This window comes from Pogoniulus pusillus, unplaced genomic scaffold, assembly GCF_015220805.1.
Source record: "Pogoniulus pusillus isolate bPogPus1 unplaced genomic scaffold, bPogPus1.pri scaffold_50_arrow_ctg1A, whole genome shotgun sequence".
Classification (NCBI taxonomy): Eukaryota; Metazoa; Chordata; class Aves; order Piciformes; family Lybiidae; genus Pogoniulus; species Pogoniulus pusillus.
In genome coordinates this window covers 224,289-242,190 of record NW_026974709.1, presented here as the reverse complement: position 1 = coordinate 242,190, position 17,902 = coordinate 224,289, and the positions used below count along the sequence as shown (strand labels likewise).

The following is a 17,902-nucleotide window of genomic DNA, read 5'->3' as shown; positions in this document are numbered from 1 at the left end:
GGCCTGGAAATATTGTTTTGTTTTTTGCGATTGCTGGCTTAATGTGAGCCACGACTCTGAGCAGAAATGAAGCCTGCTAAAGTGTTCTGCTACCTTCCATGACAGTAAGAGAAACAGTTTTGAGTGGGGACCTGAACAACAAACACCCTTTGACCAGATCAAGCGAGAAGTAGTCCATGCAGTGGGCTTGGGACCTGTGCAATGTGGTCCGGACATTAAAAACATTCTGTACATGGCTGCCAGTGACAATGGTCCAACCTGGAGCCTTTGGCAGAGAGCTCCAAACGAGACATGTGGTCATCCACTTGGTTTCTGGGGACGTGGCTACAGAGGTTCAGAGGCAAATTACACCTCAACAGAGAAAGAGATACTAGCAGCATATGAAGGGGTGAAAGCAGCTGCTGAAGTGATTGGAACTGAGTCACAATTGCTTTTAGCTCATAGACTGCCAGTTCTAAACTGGATGTTCAAAGTCAAAGGTTTGTCACCGCATCACGCCACAGATGTAACCTGGTCTAAATGGATGGCTTTGATAACCCAACGAGCACGAATGGGGAATCTTGATCGACCTGGTCTGGTGGAGGTGATCACCAACTGGCCGGAAGGCACAGACTGTACCAAACCTCCAGAGGAGAAAATAACTCATGCTGAGGAAGCTCCTCCCTATGGTGATCTCTCTGATCAGAAAAAGAACTATGCTTTGTTCACAGATGATTCCTGTCATCTTGATGGGAACAAGCGAAGATGGAAGTCAGCAGTCTGGAGTCCTACCAGGAGAGTCACTGAAGCGAGAGATGGAGAAGGAGAATCCAGTCAGTTCACTGAGGTAAAACCTGTCCAGCTTGCTCTTGATGTGGCTGAACGTGAAAATTGTCCTGTCCTTTACCTCTACACCGACTCATGGATGGTAGCCAATGCTCTATAGGGTTGGCCAAGGGACTGGAAGAAGAATGGTTGGCAGAGTGTGATGGTTTGGGCTCTTACCCGCCCCCCCACACTTTTGGAATTGCCTCAGCTAACTCAGATGGGCTCCAGGAATATAAATGAAGCTATTTATTTACAAGCAGCAAATACACAAGCAGCTATTTACAATATATACAGTTATATACAGAAATATACACAGTATAAACAACACAGAAGCACAACTCCCCTCCCAGAAACCTGAGTCCCCAGGAGGGGCTCTCAAACCACCCCAACACCTTCCCTGGCCCCTCTCAACCTTACCCCAGTTCCCAGGAAGAATAGAGGTGCAGCCAAGAGGTCAAGAAGGAAGGTTAGCGGCAGTGGGGTTAAGGAGATGCGACCAGGTCTGAAGACAAAGGCAGAATGAAAGACAAAATGGAGAATGTTTACTTCTTCTTCCCAGAGTTCTCAGCGTGACTGTGAGAGAAGAGACAACCATGTTTACCTTTTCACTGCCCATTACCTAGTTCTTTTAACAAAACATTCCAGCTTGCTTCAAAGTAGCACAGAAACCTTACCTTAGCTGACAGAGTCTAAATTCAGAGTGTATAATACAAGCTGTTAGGAGTTTTCTGTTCTAGGTACCATCGGCGTCCAACACTGAGAGAATCTATGAGAGAATTTACAGTACATGAGCATGAACCCAACGTCACCTGGGAGTCCCTGTTCTTGTCTCATCTGTGAGGAGACAAACTGTTCTGAGCTTTTGAATCACCTACATCTGAGATAGCCGCAATGAAGTGTGAACTGAACTTGTAAATATTGTTTTAGTGTAAATATTGGTTTAGATTAGATCAGATAATTCTCAGCGATACTCTGAGTGAAGTAGACAGGGGTGGGTTGTGCTAGTTTGAAGCTAGCTAGAATGTTTTGGTGAGAAGAACTACATCATAGGCTGTGAAAGGAAAACAATTGTGATGTCAACTTCCCTCACAGTCTTGCTGAGAGGTATGGGAACAAGAAGGGAAAACATTAGATAACGCTCTCGCCATTTTGTCTTCACTTTCTGGCTGGCTTTGGACTCAGCTGCAGCTCCCTAACCTGCCACTAACCTTGCTTCTTAACCTCTTGGCTGAACCTCTTTTCTTCCTTAGGACTGGGGTAAAGTTGAGAGGGGCAGGGAGAAGGTGCAGGGGTGGTTGAGAGCCCCTCCTGGGGACCCAGGTTTCTGGGAGGGGAGTTGTGTTTCTGTATTACTTTTTACCTTGTATATTTCTGTATATAACTGTATATACTGTAAATATTTGCTTGTATATTGTGCTGCTGTAAGTAAATAGCTTCATTTATATTCCCAGAGCTGGCTGAGTCGAGCTAGGTATTTCTAAAGTGGGGGGGGGCAGGAAACACCCAAACCACCACAGTTGGATTGCTGGTGGAGCTTTCTCAGGCTTTGTTTTGCTTCCCAAGAGGAACAATTCCTCTGTGCCTCTGTGCAGCCATTTCTGTGAGGAGTGCATGGGGGAGCTGGTGCCATGGAGCTGTGAGCTCCAGCTGCAGAGAGTAGTGCAGAAGTTTGATGCAAGGAGCAGTGCTGGAAGCCCCAGGTGGGCAGTGATAGGCATGAGGAGATTGGGAGGGTGAGGAGCAAGGTTGTCAATACAGTGTCAGACCTCAAGGGACAGCTTCTCCTCCTAGCCCAGACCTCCTGAGGAGACAGCCTGGATCATTATCACTTGATGGGTGCTGCTGTCTCCTCTCTTCCTGAGAAATAATATTTTCCCTTTGACATGAAAACTGAGCTGTGTTAGCTGTGTGTGGACAGCTTGAAGGCAATTACAGAGAAAGCAACAGCTCCTGAGGGCACTTGGGGCTCATTGCATGAACTTCAGGAGACTGAAGAAACCTCTCAAGAAGTCCGGAAAAAAAAAAAACAACAAAATAACTTGAAGGATTAATTGGCCCCACTGAGGGTTGCTGCTGCCAAGGCCTCCCAGGGACTCGTCAGAACAGCTCACTGGAGGACACAACAAAGGCACAGTGCAGGGGAGCATGTGGGAATGCAATGTGAGAAGAAATAACATCAAGTAGACTGAGCATTTTGACCTTGATTCCCATGGCTTCAGGATGCCTCCCACAGGAGAGAAGAGACAGTGGATACCTGGTTAATGAGAAAAACAAGGCCTGATGTATGCAAAAGACTGGGTTGTTCTTGCCTAGATTATGCTAATGCATAGCTGTGTGGTCTATACTCTAAAGCAGGGGTCCTCAAGCTATGGCCCATGGGCTGGATACGGCCCCCCAGGGTCCTCTATCTGGCCTGCTGGTATTTACAGAACATCCCCCCCCCCCCCCCGGCTGGGGGCTGGGAAGGAAACCAAGCAGCCACTTCCTGCTACTTAATCCGTGTGCCGGCCTCTGCAGCCCCCAAGCACCCACTGGGAGCTGGGACTGGGCTGGAACCAGTGACTCATCCTTGACCTGCCCCCTCCATGGGGCGCCTCTTGGCTGCAAACTGCGCTGCCGCCGCCCGGTCCCCCTCCTCCTCCTATTTCTCATCGGCACTCGATGAAAGCAATGATGTTCATGATTCTGCACAGCTGCTGATTTTCATTTGTGGGACAAATGAGTCTTTCGAAGTCACTGAGGAGCTACAATGGAAAGCATCAAAGGAACAACTACAGGAGAGGATAGCTATGGGAAGGTTTGCCAAACTATGAACGATTTGGAGCTGTGTGAAAAACAGTACCTGTGTCAATACGAGACAGGGCAAAGCAGAACATAAAAACATGAGAAAAGGAAAACATGTCCCTGTGAGAATGGCAGAGCAGGGCATGTCGGAGCTAACTAGGTGGAGACGTTGGAACCTACGATAACAGAAAGTGCTGTGAAGAGATAGCAGCCTGTCAGTGGGGGGCGTGAACAAAACAGGGGCGTGCCAGAGCTCACTGAGCAATGCTAGGGACAGGCAATAACAGAAAGCACCACAAGCAGGGTGGATAAGAAACTGTGAAGCACAGGACTGTGAAGCTGAGTCACAATGACACCTGAGGAAGACTCATTACTTCAGCCTCACAGCCACCAGAGACCCCCAGGAGGATTAGCAGGCATGTTCCAGGAAGAACTGCAACTGCTTGGGAAGTGTTTGAGTATGCATTGAGCTGCTCTGTGAACGTGTATGTGAGTGGGAGACAAAACTCCTGCAGCCGCCTGTGTACAGCGCGCAGCTGTGGAGCTCAACTGCCTGCGCCCAGTGCTGCTTCTTTAAAGCTTATAGAAGTTTTTGGTGGCTCAATTTTAACAGCTGGACTGGGGTAAACTATTCAGTGTGACAGCTGATGGTGCTCCTAGCATGGTGGGGTCCAGGAAAGGAGTGGTTGCACACATTAACAGAGAGATGGACAAACGCAACCATTCACATCCAATAGCCATACACTGCACCATCCACCAGCAAGCACTGTGTTGTAAATCACTGAAGCTGGACTCTGTCATGAAAATTGTGGTTTCTTGTGTTAACTTCCTTAGAGCTCATGCACTACACCACAGACAGGTTCAGGAATTTCTGCCTGAGCTAAATGTTGCCTATGAAGATATTCTGTACCACACAGAAGTCTGTTGGCTGAGTCCAGGGAGAGTTTTGAAACCATTTTATGACTTACTGCCACAGGTTTGTGATTTTATGTTTTCTAAAAACAAAGAAGTGCCAGAGCTCAAAGATGCAGAATGGAAATGGCACCTTGCATTCCTGAGAGATGTAACAGAGCTACTCAGCAATTTCAATGTCCAACTTGAAGGAAAGGGGAAGCTCATCTGTGATATGTATTCATATGTGAATGCATTTCAAGTCAAATTAGACCTGCTCATTAACCAAGTAAAAGAGGAAAACTTCTGCCATCTCCCCACAACTCAAAACCTGTCTGCAGAAAAAAACAGCAGTTGCATTCCCACACAAAACATGTATGGGTGTACTAAAAATGTTGCAAAAGGAGTTTCAAATTAGATTTAAAGAGCTTCATCTCCATGAACAGGACATGCAGCTTTTCCAGAACTCATCTTCTGTTGACACTGAAACTGCTGATCCAATTTACCCAATGGAATTGGCCGAACTTCAGACTTGTGACTCGCTGAAAGATGCATTCAAATCAAGCAGCCTTACTAATTTCTATGCATCTCTCCCCTCAGAGACATATCATAATCTCAGGAACCATGCACTCAAAATTGCAGCCATCTTTGGCAGCATCTATGTCTGTGAGCAGACTTTTTCCCACATGAAACATCTGCAATCTCCCATCAGATCCAGACTAACTGATGAACACTTGCATCACTTGCTATGACTAGCAGAGACAGATACGGAACCTAACATTGACCATCTCATTAGTCAAAAGCAGGCCCATAGTTCACATTGAAACATTGTTTGGTTTTGTTGATTACAACTGTTCTTCATTTTAAATATTGCATTCTTTTTCCTGCTTTTTCTGCACTACTACCAATAAAATATGTGCAGTGTGCATAGAATTCGTTCATTTTTTTCCAAACTATAGTCCGGCCCCCAACAGTGCCTGAGGGACAGTGAACTGGCTCCCTGTTTAAAAGGTTTGAGGACTCCTGCTCTAGACTGTATAAATGGAGTCAGAACAAACAATAAAAGGCTCCTGTGGGACTCACATTGAATTATGTGGAGTCTATGTGTTGTCCTTCACTGGCAGGCGCAACCCTGGCTTTGGGTTATGAAGCAGAAAGGCCAAGCCCTCAGCATAGTCTCTAGGCAGGCCCTCAAGTGTGGGCCAAGGCTCTTCAGGTGCTGTGGGCTGTGTTTGTGTGATGATGAGTGAAGGACAAGGGGGTGGCCATCCAATAAACAGAAGTTGTCCCAACACTGAGCTCTGGGGGACACCACCTGTGGCTGGCTGCCAGCTGGGTTTAGCTCCATTGACCACCACCCTTTGAGCCCTTTTGTCCAGCAGTGCTTTATCCAGTGGAGCTGTGCCTGTCCAAGCCAGCAGCAGCCACTCTGATGCTGAGAATTCTGTGGGGAACAGTGTCAAAGGTTTTTCCACAATCTAGGTAGACAATACCCACAGCCTTTCCCTGGTATACACAGGGAACAGGCAAAAGTAGAGTATTTTAAGAAACAACTAGAAAATACAAACATTAAACCTGAATCAGGTTCTTACTTTAGTTACAGAACTTCATACAAAGTGGCTTTGAATATTTATTCACAAAATAGTATCAGACAGTACTCAAACACTTGAAGGGAGTTCTGTCAGTGTCTTGAAAGTTGTTGCAGGCAAAGCAGAGCATAATGTGGCAGGGCAGGCAAAAGCAAAGCAAAAGCAAAAACAGGCAGGTGGCAAAAAGCTATTTATTGTTTGCCCAAAGGTAATGTCCTCTTTGGCCACAGAGATTCACCAATCAGAATGACACTTTGCCAAACCTGACCACATTAGGTGAAGTCATAGAATCAACTAGGTTGGAAGAGACCTCCAAGATCATCCAGTCCAACCTAGCACCCAGCCCTATTCAGTCAACTAGACCATGGCACTAAGTGCCTCATCCAGGCTTCTCTTGAACACCTCCAGGGACGGTGACTCCACCACCTCCCTGGGCAGCCCATTCCAATGGGAAATCACTCTCTCTGCCAACAACTTCCTCCTAACACCCAGCCTATACTGATGGCTCATCTTCAGACTACTATCTACCAGTACCCCCGGGTCCCTCTCTTTCCCTTTTTTGGGAAGAACAAGTCTGGGCAAGCCTTGGACCCTCAAAGTGGTGTCTCCAGGCCTTTTGTCTTCTCCCTGTGCTCTGCTTCCCCACCCCACACCCCAGGAGAGGGAAGGAGACCTCGGGATCATGCCTGCGCAAACCAGGAGCTGTATCTTCTCTGACATCTACTCTACAAGGTTCACCTGTATCCCCAAGCACCACATCCAAATGACCTTTAAACACATCCAGGGTTGATGACTCTACTGCCTTCCTGGGCAGCACATTCCAGTGTCTGACCACTCTTTCCCTGAACAAAAATTTCCTAAGACCGCCCTGGTGCAGCTTGAGGCCATTCCCTCTGGTTCTCTCACTAGTTACCTGTGCAAAGACACCAGCAGCAGCCTCTCCACAACACCCTTTCAGATGGCTGTAGAGAGCCATGAGGTCTGCCCTCAGCCTCCTCTTCTCCAAACTAATCATTCCCAGCTCCTTCAGTCACTCCTCGTAAGATTTACTCTCAAAAATCCAGGAGCAGTCTGTGTGATATCTCAGAGGTCATTTTGTGGCATCATCGATCTGGGTGTGTGACATCATTGAGTGGGTTCTGGGACATCCTACAACACATTGTGTGACACCATAGAGCGAGTTCTGATACATCATCAATCTGATTGTGTGACATCATAGTCTGGGTTCTGTGACATCACAGAGCCAGCTGTGTGCCATCAGAGGGCAGGCAGTGTGACACTGTTCTGCTTTTGTGGACAAAATGGCTCTTCTGTGGATCCCCCACATGAAAGCAAGAAGAAAGTAAAGAGGTTTGGGTTGGGAAAAGCTCCTGGATTTGATTTTGCCTATAGGGAAAATGTTAGAAATACAGAGAAAAAGGAAAAGAAAAAAAACAAGAGACAGCAAAAGCAGAGAGAGGTACCAGCACAGAGCCAGGTGATGTCTCATTGCTCCTGAAGGGCATGAGCAGTGGGGGGGGGGGGGTTCCAACCAGTGGGGGAGCTCCATGTGACTTTTGAGGTTTTGTACTGTTTCCAGACCCATACTGGTCACAGTTCCTCATCCAGGGGCTGTGGTTACAGCTGTTTGGCTGCTACCAACCCTGTCCTGCAGGTAAGTTCTGTCTGTCAGCCTTGGTCCCACAGCAAGTTGTGTGTTCTTAGGCTCTGCATTGCTGTGTCTGTCATTTCTGAGGGCCATCTGAAACAAAAGGCCCAGAGAACTGTAAGAACAGAACTTGTGGCCTTGCAGATCAGCAGCAAGCTTCCTGGGACAGTGCTGTGAGAACACTGCAGGACAAACAGTGCTGAGGCAAACATGAGGAAAACAACCTTAATTCCTTACAGCAACCTCTCTCCTGACATCTACTGAGTCAACAGATCTCAGGCTGGGGACTGAGAGTCAAACTCTGTGGAATCCTCTGGGAAATGCCTGCATTGATTATAACCAATTGCTGGGGCTCGACTTGTCAAGCCTTGCTATGAAACCCACAGGCTTAATCTCCTATCTTTCAGTTTAAAGCCACTGTCCCTTGACCAGAGGCTTGGAGGCCCCTGGCATGTAACTACTAGATAGAGGCTGAAAGCCCTGGCTTCTGTAGTGTGGAAACTGATGACAGTAGAGGAGTAGCCTGAGAGTGCTCGATGAGTGGTTTGAGCCATGAAGAAGCTTTTCTGCATAGAGAAGAGCAACGGGACAAAGAAATAAAGCCATAAAGTGTAGCTGGGAATGTCCAGGCTGGACATGAGGAGAAAGAAATATCCTTGCAAGGGCAGCACTGTCGTACAAGATGTCACCTGGCAGGAGCCCAAAGCTCTTTCAAGGAACACCCAAGAATGATGGGGAGATACCTGCAAAAGAAGGTGACAGCAAGGTGGGCAGCTGGCTGGTGACTACAGCCTGCAGGGAAAGAGGCTCAGATGATGCAGCACCATAGGACAGCCTGAGGTGGAGATATCAGAAGGATGTGGAAGAGCTGAAAGCCCCTGCCAGAGGCAAGCTCTTCATGCCTTTGGCTGTGGCTATTGTCTGTGTCACTGATGCCTCTGAGGAGACAACTTCTTCCAGTCATGGGGCCTCATTGCCAGCTTGTCCATAGTCAGAAACCTGGGAGGGCTTGTGCCGTAGTCCTGCCCTTGGCATTGCTGCTCTCCACATCCTACTGCCCCAGGAAGTGCCCTGCGGAAGTGAGGGACAGGATCTCCCTTGCCAGGGGCTAGGCCCTTTGGATTAATGAAACGCATCCAGGTTTGCTCATCATCAGAGCCACCCTCACCTGCTTTTCCTGACCTGTCAGCACTGCCTTCCAGTTCTCTGCTCCCACCAGAGTCTGGAGACACATTCCCAGCGCTGTCCCTCAGTGGGACCCACTAAAACTACAAGAAACTTCAGAGTCTAAATTTGATTTGAATTCTGAAGAGGTTTCATCAGTTTCCTCTCAGTCTCTGAGATTTCCATGGCACAAAGCCACCAGAGGGATCATTAAAATACCCGGGGCTCTTCCTCTGCTGATGAGCTGAGCCTGGCTCCTGGGCTGGAAGGAGCTGCTGCCAAGCATGCAGTGATGCAGAAAGACAGCTCTGCTGAAGAGCAGCTCATCTGCACAGCACAGCAGCACTGAGGCAGGCAGAGAGATCTTCAAGGTACACAGGACTGGGAGGGTGAGGGAAAGCTGACTAGAGGAGAAGTCACTGCAGTCACTGACATGGGCAGTCTGGCTGCAGGGCAATGCTCCTGGAGGCATCTCCTAATGCTGGCACAGCCACAGCTGATGAGGTCTGTAAGGAGGGCTCCCTGTCCAGAGGCTCTCCTCAGGCCATTCTGAAGAGCTGTGAAGCCCTGGGGTGCAGGCAGGAGCGGTCAGTGCTGTCCTTCAGAGCAGGCTCCTTGCAGCCCAGGGGCTGTGTGTTGGGGTAGGGATTCTGCTGCCTGTCAGGCTCAGCTCTCAACCAGCCCAGAGCCACACGGCAATCTAAACTGCTTTGTTTTGACCCCTCCCAGTTCAGTCTCTTCTCTCTACCACTACTAACTTGACACCGTGCCCCACTCCCAGTAGAGAGTGGGCTCCCTCCCAGTGCTAACAGGATCCCCTGCTGCATCATAATAAACTCTTTGACACCTCCCAGTAAAAGCAGACCCCACAGCCTCTCCCAGTAAAAACTGGGCTTGGTCCCAGTGCACTCTGATAATGCTTTCCCAGTGCAGACTGGACCCCCTGCCTGGGATCTCATTCTTAACTTCCCTTCAAACACTTCCTCAAAAGAAAATTAATTTTTTTTAAATGGTTTCAAAAATGTGCCCCACGTTGGGTTTAGCCAATTACATTTCTGCCCCAGTTTAGGGCCATGAGCATACCCAGGACAGGAGGACACTGGCAGCTGCCTTTAGTGCCCATTGCCTGGGCAGCAGCAGCCAGCTGGGCTCAGCAGCACAGTGCTGGGCAGTGATGTCTGTCAGGGGCAGTTGGGCACTTTGGTCTATGCTCACCATTATTCTTTAGGAAGGCCTCACTCCATTCCTCTACTGTTGGGGGGAAACCCCTCCAGATGTTGGGTGGAGAATCAGAGAGAAGATGTCATGGACCAAGTATAACCCCCACCCCCCAGTCCCATCTGCTGCTCAAGTGAAGAGGCAAAATGGTCAGGAATGAGAGAGTAAAGCTGCAAGGGAGATCAGGCAATGCATTTCGAGTGTGGGTTTGGTTTCTCCCCATGCTGCTTGATTTGAAATCGTCAAAAAATGCCAGTGGTTGTCCCCAAGCTGAGTCTGTATTGTCTACAATGGCAACTGCTAAAGCATCTCCCACTCTTATGGCCACCCACCAGCTTTGCTGTCCTATTTCTCCCTGTGTCCAGTTGAGGAGGGGGAGAGAGAGAGCAGCTTTGGTGGGCATTTGGCCCTCAGACAGGGCCAGACTACTTGCAGGGACTTTTGAAATTTGCCCTGCACAATTCCATGAGGCCCAGGGGTTCTGATGGGCTTGGCACAAGCTCAGCCCTGGATCTGATTCCTTCCGGCAGGCCTGAAGCTTCCTACAGGTTTTTCATCGCTTCACCAGTAGCAGAGATGACTTACAGCAGCCACTGGCATTCTGAGTGGGTTTCCACTCAACCCTTTGCTGCCTTCCCATAGGCCCAGGCATTCATAAGGGCTTTCTGGCCTTGCTGCTTTACTGTGGATCCTGTGATTCCAACAGCAATTCTGATGTCTTGCAGTGCCTTTTATCCATTCCGTTAGACTGGGGCTACCCAGTCAGGCTTTCTGCTGGCAAAACAGAGGCTCTGCTGCCTTCCTGTGAGCCTGGGGCTTTGCTCACTATTTCCACTGGCCCAGCAGTGCCCTTGATGCATTCCAGAGAGCCGGAAAGGTGGCAGGGACACTTGGAGCAACTGGATTGACAAGGGAAGCCCAGGCTAGATGGCAGTCAGCAGGGCCACTGAAGGGCAAAGCCCAGCTACTCTGGAATGATACAGTGCCACAGTTGGGCAGTGGAGTCCCATCAGAAGCATCAGACCTGTTGGAATGCATCAGTTTCACAGTTTAAAAACTATTAAAGCCCCTAAAAACTTCTAAACACTCAAAAAGATCTCTTCCCACTTCTGGATGCATGGAAAGACTAAGGAAAGTCCCAGGCCTGCATGAATCCATCAGGAACACTGCTGAGCTAGTGGGAAGCCCTTTAGAAACTGCCAGGCCTGCTGGAAAGCCTCAGAACCCCCCAGTGGGAAGCTGACAAAAGCTTGCTGAGATCATCCAAAGACCTCTCTCTGACATTCAACCTTATCCCTCCAATGATCCTCCAAAGGCAATCCTAGAACCCTCCAGACTTCAAAACACCTAAGATCCCTTGACACCCCATAAGGAATCCCTCTGGGATGCCCACAAGACCCTTCAAAGATGCTCTCAAGACTCTGCTGACAGCCTCCCTTTGACTTTCCTGAACTGGACACACGGCTCCAGCCCCATTCTTAGGGAACAAAGGTCCCAAACATTTGAGCATTGTGGGAAGAAATGCCCCAAATAAAACTGGAAAAGACAGGATTTGAGTAACTTTGGTTATTATTCACATCTGGGCAATGGAGAGGTCTTTTTTTTAAACCCAGGGAGGCCCAAAGCATTGCGGAACAACCAGATAAATCCTGGATAAGCTCAGCACAGCTCCAGTGGCAGCACTAGCTGTGCCAACTCATCAGTGTAATTATTCTCATCACCACTAATTGGTGTTTAGAAGGGTAGGGGTTGTTGTTTGCTGCTGGAGCCTCCAGTACCTGAGAAATGCAGATCAAAAAGAGGTGATTCTGGTTCCATCTGCTGGAAAGGCCCTCTTGGGGTGGTCCCAATTACCCCAACAGACCCAGGGTGGGTTAACTTGTGACTGCCTCCAGATTGGGATGGTCAGCAGCATGGCTGAGGCAGTGCCGGGTGAGATTTGAGCCGCTCTTGAACCTCTTGCCACAGTCAGCACAGCTGTAAGGCATCTCACCACTGTGGACACGACGGTGTGTGATGAGAGAGGACTTCTGAGCGAAACTCTTGCTGCAGTCACTGCAGGTGAAGGGCTTCTCACCAGTGTGGACACGACGGTGTGTGGTGAGAGAGGACTTCTGAGTGAAACTCTTCCTGCAGTCACTGCAGGTGAAGGGCTTCTCCCCAGTGTGGATATGACGGTGTGTGGTGAGAGAGGCCTTGTGAGCGAAACTCTTGCTGCAGTCACCACAGGCATATGGTTTCTCGCCAGTGTGGGCACGTCAGTGGAGAGTGAGAGTAGATTTCTGCCTGAAGCTCTTGCCACACTCAGTGCAGCTGAAGGGCTTCTCACTGGTGTGGGTGCAGAAGTGGCGAGTGAAGGTGGAACTGTGGCTGAAACTCTTGCCACAGTCAGTGCAGCTGTACGGCCTCTCACCACTGTGGATGAGGCGGTGCTGGAGGAGTGCAGTGCTCACGGTGAAGGTCTTACTGCACTCTATACAGGGGAAGAGCTTCTCTCTGGTGTGGATCCGGCGATGGTTGTTCAGGGTGGAGCTGCAACTGAAGGTCTTGCCACAGTCAGCACAGGTGAAGGGCTTCTCACCTGTGTGCGTCCACTGGTGGGTGGTAAGGCCAGACCTGTAGCTGAAGCTCTGGCCACGCTCAGCACAGGTGAAGGGCTTCTCACTGGTGTGTGAGCACTGGTGGAGAGTGAGGTTGGATTTCTGGAGGAAACTGTTGGCATACTCAGAACAGGGAAACAGCTTCTCTCTGGTGTGTCCCTCCTTCTCTTCATCATTTTGGTTATCTTCATCCTCATCGTTCTCCTCCTCCTCACAGTCAGCATCATCATAGTCACCATTCTCATCACCACCCTCCATGCTGTCTTCTTCCTCCTCCTCTTTCTTGGGGCTGCACTTCAGCTGCTCCATCTTGTTCACTTGGTGCTGTTTCTCCTCCCAGCTCTTGTTTGGGTTGTTCTGTGAGTCTGTGCTGGTGGGGGAAGAAGTCATTGCTCTGCCCTAGGAAATACAGAAGCACCTGAGCATAGGAGATCAAACCCAGAGATCCTGTCTGGCTCATGACAACCCCTGACACCCCCAGCACCTCCCAGCACCCAGTGCTCAGCTGGAGCAAGGAATGAGAGGGGCCCTCAAATCCCCAGTTCTTGCCATAGTCGAGGTCAGACCTCCAATAGCTCTGCTGAGAGCCCAGGTTCTGTGCTGGGGGGGCTGAGACACTCCAATACAGTATCACAGTATCACAGTATCACCAAGGTTGGAAGAGACCTCACAGATCATCAAGTCCAACCCTTTACCACAATGCCCAAGGCTAGACCATGGCACCAAGTGCCACATCCAACCTTGCCTTGAACTGCCCCAGGGACGACGACTCCACCACCTCCCCAGGCAGCCCATTCCAGTGCCCAATGATTCTCTCAGGGAAGAACTTTCTCCTCACCTCGAGCCGAAATTTCCCCTGGCGCAGCCTGAGGCTGTGTCCTCTCGTTCTGGAGCTGGCCACCTGAGAGAAGAGAGCAACCTCCCCCTGGCCACAACCACCCTTCAGGTAGTTGTAGACAGCAGTAAGGTCACCCCTGAGCCTCCTCTTCTCCAGGCTAAACAACCCCAGCTCCCTCAGCCTCTCCTCGTAGGGCTTGTGCTCGAGGCCTCTCACCAGCCTCGTCGTCCTTCTCTGGACACGCTCGAGCATCTCAATGTCCCTCCTAAACTGGGGGGGCCCAGAACTGAACGCAGTACTCGAGGTGTGGTCTGACCAGTGCAGAGTACAGGGGCAGAATGACCTCCCTGCTCCTGCTGACCACACCATTCCTGATGCAGGCCAGGATGCCACTGGCTCTCTTGGCCACCTGGGCACACTGCTGGCTCATGTTCAGGCGGGTATCAATCAGCACCCCCAGATCCCTCTCTGTCTGGCTGTTCTCCAGCCACTCCGACCCCAGCCTGTATCTCTGCATGGGGTTGTTGTGGCCAAAGTGCAGCACCCTGCACTTCGAGCTATTGAATGCCATCCCCTTGGCCTCTGCCCATCTGTCCAGGCGGTCAAGGTCCCGCTGCAGAGCCCTTCTGCCCTCCAACTCAGTCACATCTGCCCCCAGCTTAGTGTCATCTGCAAACTTGCTGATGACTGACTCCATGCCCTCATCCAGATCATCTATGAAGATGTTAAAGAGGATGGGGCCCAGCACAGATCCCTGAGGGACACCACTAGTGACTGGCCGCCAGCTGGATGTGGCACCATTCACCACCACTCTCTGGGTCCGGCCCTCCAGCCAGTTCCTAACCCAGCACAGAGTGTTACCATCCAAGCTGCGGGCTGACAGCTTAGCCAGCAGTTTGCTGTGGGGGACAGTGTCAAAGGCCTTGCTGAAGTCCAGACAGACCACATCCACAGGCCTCCCCACATCCACCAAGCGGGTCACCTGATCATAGAAGGAGATCAGGTTAGAAAGGCAGGATCTGCCCTTCCTAAAACCATGCTGGCTGGACCTGAGCTCATTGCCATCCCTCAGGTGCGCAGTTATTGGCCCCAAGAGAACCTGCTCCATCAGTTTCCCTGGCACTGAGGTCAGGCTGACGGGTCTGTAGTTCCCAGGTTCCTCCATCCGACCCTTCTTGTGGATGGGGACCACGTTGGCAGTTTCCAGTCTCCTGGGACCTCTCCGGTGAGCCAGGACTGCTGGAAAATGATGGAGAGTGGCTTGGCCAGCTCAGCTGCCAGCTCTCTCAGCACCCTGGGATAGATCCCATCTGGTCCCATGGACTTGTGGGTGTCCAGATGACTCAGCAGGTCCTGAACTAATTCTTCATGAATTTCCAGGGGAACACACCGCTCCCCGACCCCATCCCCCAGTTCAAGAGGCCACTTACCTCCTCCTCCTCCCTACTTACTGTTGAAAACTGAGGCGAAGAAGGCATTCAGGACCTCTGCCTTTGCTTCATCATCAGTTATAGTGTTCCCCTCCTGGTCCAGTAAGGAGTGGAGGCTCTTCTTGCCCTTCCTTTTAGCATTGATAAATTTATAAAAGTGTTTTTTGTTAACTTTCACGGAAGTGGCAGCCTAAGTTCTAGCTGAGCCTTAGCCTCTCTAATTTTTCTCCTACATAGTCTGGCTACCTCCTTAAACACATCAGGAGAAGCCTTCCCCTCCTTCCAGAGGCGATACACCCTCTTTTTCTCCCCCACTTCCTTCAGAAGCTCTTTGCTCATCCAGGCTGGTCGCCTCCCCCTGCGGCTCATCTTTCGGCACGTGGGAACTGCCAGCTCCTGTGCCTTCAAGAGCTCCTGTTTAAAGTAGGTCCAACCATCCTGGACCCCTTTGTTCTCAAGGACTGCTGCCCAGGGGACATTGGAAATAAGTTCCTTGAGCAAATTGAAGTTTGCCCTCCTAAAGTCCAAGGTGTAGGTTTTGTTGAAGTGCCTCCCTACCTCCCTGTATATTGAAAACTCCACTAACTCGTGATCACTTAGGCAGTGATTTCATCCCCCATTCCTGAGCTTTGGCAGAGCCTTGTTGTGCTAGTTTGAAGCTAGCTAGAATGTTTTGGTGAGAAGAACTAGATCACAGGCTGTGAAAGGAAAACAATGGTGATGTCTACTTCCCTCAGAGTCTTGCTGAACAAGAAATGAAAACAGTAGATAACACTCTTGCCATTTTTCTCTCTCTTGCTTGGGCTGCTGGCTGAGTAATATCTTACTCCCTAACCTCATCTTCCATTTGGCCTAACCCACTTTGCTTCTTAACCTCTGGCCAAGCCTCAATTCTTCCTTGGGACTGGGGTAAGGTTGAGAGGGGCAGGGGGAAGGTGAGGGGTGGTTGAGAGCCCCTCCTGGGAACTCAGGTTTCTGGGAGGGGAGTTGAGATTCTGTATTACCTTTGACCTTGTATATTTCTGTCTATAACTGTATCTACTGTAAATATCTGCTTGTATATTGTGCTAGCTGTAAATAAATAGCTTCATTTCATTCCCAGAGCTGGCTGAGTCTATTCTGGGTGATTTCTAAAGTGGGGGGGGCGGGGAACACCCAAACCATCACACATTCTTATTTGGCACTCCAGCGAGGGGCAAATTCATTTTTCAGTGATTGTTAATTAACTCTGGGAATCAGAATGAAGCTAATGAAGCAGCTATTTTACTTAGTGGGGGCTACTGTGTGGCCTGTTTTCTGTTTTCTTGTGTATAATTGGATCAAAGCCCAAATTGGTTATTTCTTGCTTAACGTAGTTTTTAAGAAGGTCAAAGCTAAACTTACACATGTCTTCTGGATCTGGGGCAATTTCATTCTAGGGTATGCTGGCTTTAATGTAACTGAAAATTTTACTACTAATATTACAGGGGTATTTATCAATAATATTACAGGCAATCAAAGTACTCCTTTTGCTTTATCTACTGCACTAATGAGAGTTATTCAACCTAAAACTGAGATGCCAGACCCTTGTTCAGAAATTTAGACACGTCAGACTGTGGTATTTCTGGTGTGTGTGATCCTAGGTCTTATAATTTTTGGTTTTAAAATACTTTTAACATTCTGTGTGAAAAATTCATATGCAATGCCTGTGAAAGCTAAAAAGAAAGAGAAAGGGACAGTGTTGCATAAACAATGTACCAGTGGAAACCAAAACGAAGATAACTCAAGGGCACAGCAAGGAACACCACCTCCTTCCCAAGATTCTGGGACGGTCACTACACCTCCCTCTCCAGATTCTGGGAAAGCTGCCAATGTTCCTAGTGGGAAGGATAACATGGCAGGATTGGCAGGAGTCCCAGGAACACAGGTGACTACTCAAAGCAAGGATGTTCCCTCTACTAATAACACTAACTCAGCCAGTTTGAATCCCCAGCCAGCAGACAAAAAAAAAGACTTTACCTCTAAGACAGATCTGAACTCACAGGCCTCAGGCCAGACCCCCAATGAGTCAAATCCTCCAGCAGACACGTCAAAGTTTGTTGCTGAGCAGCAAGCCCTTTTGGCGCCTGCTAAGGTGAAAGCTAAGACACCGCATTTGACAAAGTGTGATGCAAAAGAGAACATAAAAGAAGGGACCTATGGTGAGCAAGAGGAGGAAGAGGAAGCATATAGTCTTCAGGACTTGGTGAACATGCTCAGATCCCAGTAATCGGATGAGAGGAGCGCTGTGAGGTTGGCTGCCAAGAAAGAGGATGGTTCCAATGAGTTCAAGAATGCTCTTAGGAAAGTTCTGTTTCTAGTCCAGGGACAAGCAGATCAACAAGAGGAAGAGGAGAAGGATGACATCCAGGAATCCAACGATCCATTCAGAGAGGTCAGGGAAGTTAGAAAGGAATACTCAAAGGAATCAGGAGAGCCAATTCTAAGCTGGCTGGTGAGATGCCGTAGCATGGGTGCCAATGCCCTACAGGTAGGAGACAAGTCCGTCAAGCAGCTAGGACCACTCACCAAGGAGAGTGGAGTGGACAAATACCTAGCAAGTCCTCTTGGGTAAGGTTAGCTTCTGGACATGCCTCCTGTTGGCTGTGGCTATGACATATCCTTCCCGAGAAGATCTGCCATGGGCGGCCAAGAAGTGGAACACCATTGAGCAGGGAATTAAGCTTCTGAAGGAGTTTGCTGTGAAGGAAGTGCTTTATGGAGATCATGGCACACATGAGCCTGATGACATTCCTCTTGGAACAGGTCTCATGAAGAAGCTTATTAAGCTTGCTCCTTCATCCTATGCTAACATCTTGGCCAGCAAGTTTCTATCAAGGAGAGACAATGGAAGGTCTATCACTGTTGGTGAATTCACTGACAAGCTCAGGCAGATAAAGGGCAGCTTGTCACAT

At 49.4% G+C, this 17,902-nt stretch overlaps 1 protein-coding gene, 1 long non-coding RNA gene and 1 pseudogene across 3 annotated transcripts in view; 1 reads left to right on the top strand and 2 right to left on the bottom strand.

The window, feature by feature from the left end:
* The window catches only part of LOC135174234 (gastrula zinc finger protein XlCGF26.1-like), a 203,351-nt gene that overhangs the window by 124,449 nt on the left and 61,000 nt on the right, over nucleotides 1-17,902 (top strand). The gene's annotated exons all lie outside the window — the stretch shown is intronic.
* On the bottom strand, nucleotides 1,039-2,012 carry LOC135174246 (uncharacterized). The gene is made up of 2 exons (XR_010301823.1): nucleotides 1,482-2,012; nucleotides 1,039-1,380 (listed from the first exon to the last, which is right to left on the bottom strand). It is a non-coding gene; the product is annotated as an uncharacterized LOC135174246 (long non-coding RNA).
* LOC135174241 (gastrula zinc finger protein XlCGF8.2DB-like) lies at nucleotides 11,653-15,129 on the bottom strand (annotated as a pseudogene).